Source organism: Euleptes europaea, chromosome 13 (genome assembly GCF_029931775.1).
Source record: "Euleptes europaea isolate rEulEur1 chromosome 13, rEulEur1.hap1, whole genome shotgun sequence".
Lineage (NCBI taxonomy): Eukaryota > Metazoa > Chordata > Lepidosauria > Squamata > Sphaerodactylidae > Euleptes > Euleptes europaea.
The window spans coordinates 18,788,774-18,795,772 of NC_079324.1; positions in this window are offsets into that span (position 1 = coordinate 18,788,774).

A 6,999-nucleotide genomic window follows, 5' to 3' on the forward strand; every position below is an offset into this window, starting at 1 on the left:
CAATAAAGGAAGCCACAGCCTTCAATTTGCAAGATCTGAGCAAGGCTGTCAAAGATAGGGCATTTTGGAGGACTTTCATTCATAGGGTCGCCATGAGTTGGAAGCGACTTGACGGCACTTAACACACACACACACACACATAGTATTTATTTATTCATTGACAGCAAGTCACAACATACATAGATTAGCCTGGGGCACCTATGCTCGTGGGGCCCCCGGGCAACTGCCCAGCGTGCCCATGCATTAAGATGGTCCTGGCAGCCAGGGGAACTAATAGGTATCAAATAGCCCTGAAATAATATGAGTATGTTTATAGTAAGTATCCCCCTCAAAAAAAATCCTGTCAAAAATGCTGTTTGAGACACACATAAAAGGTTGATTATTCTAGTGTTGCCTCACGCCTACATTTCAGAGTTTTATAGATATTGAAACGCTAACCCAATGTAGGTATTCTCCAGACAAAGAGCAAGTGAGAGAGCCAGCGTGGTGTAGTGGTTAAGAGCAGTGGTTTGGAGCAGTGGACTGTGATCTGGAGAACCAGGTTTGATTCCCCACTCCTCCACAGGAGCAGCGGATGCTAATCTGGTGAACTGGGTTGGTTTCCCCACTCCTACACATGAAGCCAGCTGGGTGACCTTGGGTTAGTCACACTCTCTCAGCCCCACCTACCTCCCAGGGTACCTGTTGTGGGGAGGGGAAGGGAAGGTGATTGTAAGCCAGTTTGATTCTTCCTTAAGTGGTAGAGAAAGTTGGCATATAAAAACCAACTCTTCTTCTTCTTCTTCTTCTTCTTCTTTTTCTTCTTTTTCTTCTTCTTCTTCTTCTTCTGTTCTCTGCTTTCAAGCATTAAATATCAACCAAATGGGCCCCCCTGAGCTAAGCCCATGGTCAGTCAACGAACCAACTTTTATAGACTGAGAACATTTTTCAAGCAAAGCCCCTGTGGACTCATTATTCATGAGAATAGACCGAGGGGGTTGGAGATCCAGAGGGCTAGCCACCTGCCCCAGGCGTGAACCTTGTGGGCTGCTTTTGTTTCCAGGCTCAAACTCCTTCTTGGGCTGTGGAGGACTTCCAGTGAAATCGGCGCTTGCCTGATTCATCCCCGCAACAGCTCTGTGAACTCAGTGGACAGAAACATCTTAATATCCCACGTTTAATGTTTAATGCCCTGTGTGATCAACCAGCTCCTTGTCAAAGTTATCTGGCCGCTTTGACAGGCCTCCCAAACACTCCTGGGGTGGAATTCTTTGGGGAGTGCCTCCCGACACCGGGGTGCTGTTGGAAACAGACTTCAAGGGGCAGCACGGGAGGCCTTGATCGTCTCCTTGGAGTAAACAAAGGAGACAGCTAGTTGACTAAAGCAAGCTCCAGCAGCCGACGCCCCCCTCGGAAAGACCCCCCTCTACACTGAGATGCCCCGCTTATTAGAAACCAACCCACCCCCCTTCCTGTCTTCTCCCCTCATCCCCCAGTTCTCTCCCCTTCCTTTCCTTCCATTGGGACCCAGGGCCTCTGAAACAGCTTCCCGCAGGGATCATTCCATGGGTGGAGCAAACCGGATTCCTCTGGGTGCCCTTCCTTCCTGCCTTGCGCCTCAAACATCACCGTTTGCATCTTCATCCTCCAAGGCTGAAGCCGTCCTCTCTCTTCCCCGAACTTTTAAAAATGTAAAGGAAGGATGAACACATCAAATAGGAAGATGCTTTGCGACAGCCGTGACTCTGGCAGAGAGGGCCGGGGAGCTCAGATGCAATTGCCAGGCCTGGACAGCTCCATATTTTGTAGCTCCCAGACAAAGTCGACAGCAACTGTCAGAATCCGTGTTTCAAGTCCGACCTTCTGCTTTTATCTATATTTTAAACCCCACACAAGGTATACAAGGCGAATGTTGCTGTTACAGTCAGAGAGTCCTAAATAATGCATGGCGAACAGAGGCTGTAAAGGGGGGAGGAGCGGGGGGGGATAGAGAAGAGCTGGAGGAGGTTAAAAATGAAAGAAAGGAAGAAAAGAGAGCCCTCCAAAATAAGATCTTCTCAGGTGCCACTGGTGAGAACATTTCATAGCTTTGTTCCCAGTCCATCCCACTCCGAGTCATTCCGACACCACCGTCGGCACTGAACATTCACAAACAAAACCATTGGTGTGCTTCCTTGGACAAACTGGAGAGTCATTGGAAGCAAGAAGTAGCACTTCCCGACTGAGAAAGGGCAAGGAGATTGTCTGATATGGGAAACAGGAATGAGGAGCAGGAGGAGGAGGAGGAGGAGGAGGAGAGGAGGAGGAGGAGGAGGAGGAGGAAGAGGAGGAGTTGGTTTTTATATGCCGGCTTTCTCTACCAGAATCAAACCAGCTTACAATCACCTTCCCCTCCCACAACAGACACCCTGTGAGATAGGTGGGGCTGAGAGAGCTCTTAATAGAACTGTGACTAGCCCAAGGTCACCCAGCTGGCTTCATGTGTAGGAGTGGGGAATCCAACCTGGTTCACCATATTAGCATCCACCACTCATGCGGACGAGTGGGGAATTGAACCCATTTCACCAGATCAAAGTCCACTTCTCCAAACTACTGGTCTTAACCACTGCACCATGCTGGCTCTCCTGCATCTTGTAACTGTCTGATCGTGGACCTGGAGCATCTTTGGCCATGAGGCAATGTTCCTCTACCAAGGTATTTGGATCCGCTGGGGGTTTTGCTGCACTGGGAAGGGTCAGGACATTGGATATATGTATTTTCTTCCTTGCCCTGACTTCCTTGCCCAGGCTAGCCTGATTTTGTCAGTTCTTGGAAGCTAAGCAGGGTCAGCCCTGGTCACTATTTGGATGGGAGACCTCCAATGAAATCCAGGATCCTGATGCAGAGGCAAGCAATGGCAGACCATCGCATCTCATCTCAAGCCTTGAAAACCCCTTAAAAATTTTCATTCTATCGAAGAAGAAGAGTTGGTTTTTATATGCTGACTTTCTCTACCTTTTAAGAGTCAAACCAGCTTACAATCTCCTTGTAAACAGACACCTTGTGGGGTAGGTAGGGCTGAGAGAGTTCAGAGAGAACTGTGACTAGCCCAAGATCACCCAGCTGGCTTCATGTGAAAGAGTGGGGAAACCAACCTGATTCACCAGATTAGAGTCTGCCATTCATGTGAAGGAGTGGGGAATCAAGCCCGGTTCTCCAGATTAGAGTCCACTGCTCTTAACCACTATACCACACTGGCTGGTGTATGTAAATAACATAACATACACCACGCTGCCACCACGCTGGCTGTTGGCAACTCTGAGGAACAGGGCTGTTTGTGGAACGGTAGACAAATAAGAAACTCCTTAGCACCAATGTGGCATTTGTGAAAGCTCTGAAAAAGGGGCTCCTGACCCTGGGAAAATGTGGCAAATAAGAGATTCTTGCTTTATTTTCTGAATGGATGTGCTGTTTTCTGAATGGATCCTCCACTCCTATCAATGGCAGAACACACATGTTGATAGATCATTGTGAAGCATTACTATGGCATTGTTAATGAACCCATGAGCCTGGCACACCCAAGCTTGCCTTTGCTCACAAGACAGAAATGAGGCAAGCCACATGGTCATCTGAATAACTCTATCCTTGCACAGCTTGGATTGGCGCCAGTACAACCTTTCTTTTTGCACTAAAGCTCTTGAACAAGGGGAAATGCATGAAAAAGACCATGACAACCCCTTTCACTACGTTGAACTCATTGTATCCCCAGTTGCATTTCCACTTGCACAACATTGTGTACAACTGATTTTTGAGCACGGTAACATCTAGGGCCCTGACCTGGATGGCCCAGGCTAGCTTGATCTCATAAGATCTCAGAAGCTAAGCAGGGCTGGCCCTGGTTAGTAATTGGATGGGTGACACCAAGGAATGCCAGAGTTGTGCAGAGGAGAGCAATGGCAAACCACCTCTGTTTAGTTTCTTGCTTTGAAAACCCTACAAAGTTGCCATAAGTCGGCTGCGACTTGATAGCACTCTACATGCGCATAATATATAGGGAGAAGAGTGCACGGTGTTGCACAAGATCATGTGAGAGCAGAACTGTCCTAAGCCCTTTTAAGTACCTACCTGTGCATTGCTGGATCCAAGCCCTTATATGTACACAAAAAGTACCACTGATGCACTGGATATGAAAGTTTTATGTGGTTTCAAAAACGTGGTTTCCAACAAAAGATTCCAGTTATGCAATGAAACAATTTATACACGTTGCAACAATCTATGCAAGTTTACAAGGTTTCACGAATCTTATCCGTGTTTCACTAATTGCAATAGTTTCATCAGAATTCTGTTGCTGCTGTGCAGGAAAATCTTGACTTTTGATTTTGCTCCTGTTGCTTTAAACCAAAAATTCCAAACAAAATTACATACATGAATATATTAACACTTAACATCAGTTTATATAATTTAACCTTAACACAATTTTAACTTACCCAAGCAGATTAGTTATATTTGTAAAGGCAGACCATGCTGTTTTGCGCACAAGCCTCTTTTTCGCTGGTCTGCAATATCCAACATTCACCGTTGCCATAAATCTCACAAATTGACTGCAGCTGTTCTCTCAATTATGTCCGTATCGCACCAGAGTTTTCCTGTACTCCTCCCTTACATCAAAGTAGTGACTCCTTACTGATACCTTTTTTTAAATTCCACCAAAGTAGTTCCATTTCATCCTCTAACATAGTCCGAACTATATAACAAAACAATGTATACATAGTTACTCATTTTACACATCTCACAGAAACGATGATAAATCTAACATTGCATTTAACCCTGTTGCATCAGTGGGACTTTTTGTGTATATATATGTGTGGGTTCCAGGTACCACTCCCCTTTTTGAATTGGATCCAAGCCCTTGGCTGTCCCTTGGGTTTGATCTGAAGATATCTCTGTGCTGTAAATTGAAACCGCTTCCAAAACACATTAACCTGAATGACTTCCATGAAAGTTCCCTGGGAATTGCAGAGCTAAAAATTCTTGATCCAGGATTACGAGTCGCTGCACAGGATTAATAGTTCCCAGGTTTCCTTGTCTAAGAAAGCCACAATGGTTAATTGGGTTTTAAGCCAGTTTAAATGTGTAGTGTAGACATTCACAATCACCGAAGGAGAACAGGTCTGTCAGTGGCTCCTAGCCACGGAGACTCAAGGGAACCTCCACATTCAGAGGCAGTAACCTCTGAAACACAGTGGCAAGAGGTAACATCAAAAAAGGCCTTGGCTTCTATTCCCTGGTTGGCCACTGTGTGACACAGAATGCTGGACTTGATTGGACAGAGATCCTGGAGGGTTGTTGTTGTTGTTGGCCATCTTCTGGGCATGGAGTAGGGTCATTGGGGTGTGTGGGAGGGAGGTAGTTGTGAATTTCCTGCATTGTGCAGGGGGTTGGACTAGATGACCCTGGTGGTCCCTTCCAACTCTGTGATTCTATGACCACCAGTCTGATCCAGCAGGGCGCTTCTTATTTTCTTAAGAAGTTCCCTGGTCATTAACTTCAAATGAATGACTGCTAGGGTTGCCAACCTCGAGGTACCAGCTGGAGATCTCCTGCTATTACAACTGATCTCCAGCCAATAGAGATCAGTTCACCTGGAGAAAATGGCCGCTTTGGCAATTGGACTCTGTGGCATTGAAGTCCCTCCCCTCCCCAATCCCAGCCCTCCTCAGGCTCCGCCCAAAAAACCTCCTGCTGGTGGTGAAGAGGGACCTGGCAACCCTAATGGCTGCATACTCATGTGCTGCAGAGTGTGTGCATAGAAATGTCTTTGCTGGCTCCTCCATTCTCTGGCATTCCTTTCCTCCAGAGGAGTTTGACCCTTCCATAGAGCAAATGAGGCTTTGGGCAGGGCCACTGGCCTTGCAGAGGGTTTGAGCAATCTACCTCTAGCTGCTGTTGCCCACGCCCTCATCCAGGAACGTGTCGGCTGAGTTCTTTCCCCCCCTCCCCCTGGTCCAGCTCTTTGCTGCATTGGAGGAAAGGGGGCTTGCAGCTTGCCAGCATCTGGCAGCTTTCATTCTGTTACTTCTTCTTTTTTTAATTTAAAAAGTTTTATTTCAATACGCAAAACAAACATAAAACATCAAAAGTCTTATTCATACAATTTGTATGGAGCTTACTACTTAAATTTACAATTTTAAATGTAACATCTTTTCATCGATCTTCATATTCAATAACATATTTATCTTGAAACATATATTACCTAAATTTTTCTTCTTCTGTTTTGATTTAAGTTTATTCTTAATTTCTAACTATGCAATTTAAAAAGACATCCCGTTTCTCTTTTTCTTTTTTACTTCTTTTCTCCAGCAGGGGGTGAAGGATGCAATTCCTTGAATCCAGCAAATGGGTTTGTAGATGCAGCACAGAGGAAGACAGCCAAAAAACAAAGCCCTCCCCCTCCCAAAAAAAGCACCCATCTCTGGAATAACTGATGTGAGTTTCGGCCTCTGAAGCAGAGAGTCCATCAGAGTTCCATATGGAAATACATCCCAGGTATGCATTGATTTCCATCAAATGTTAAAACGTCGCCAGGGATGCTCAAGGAAAACTTTCCTTCTGGCCCGAAATGTTCCTGTTGGCTCATCCTGAATCCGTGCTGCAGAAACATCATCTGGAAGGTTTCCTTCAATCACCTTCTTGGGCCAGTAGCAATAGTCCAGCAGCAGTCTGTCGCAGCCATGTGTGCTGCTCTCAGTTTCCGCTGCTGAACATTTATCCTTTTCATTTATATACTACTTTTCTCCCCTATGTGGATCTAAAGTAACTTACAATATTCTCCCTCTTTATCCTCTTTATCCTCACAACAGCACTGCGAGGTATGTTAGGCCAAGCGTGTTTGACTGGCCCAAGGTCACCCAGCAAGTTTCCATGGCAAAACGGGGATTCGATCCTGGGTCTATGAGATCTTTGTCCAACACTATCCCTCTTCACAAGCTCCAGCGAATGCATCGATTGAACACTTGATTGTTCACTGTATGGCCACTGAGT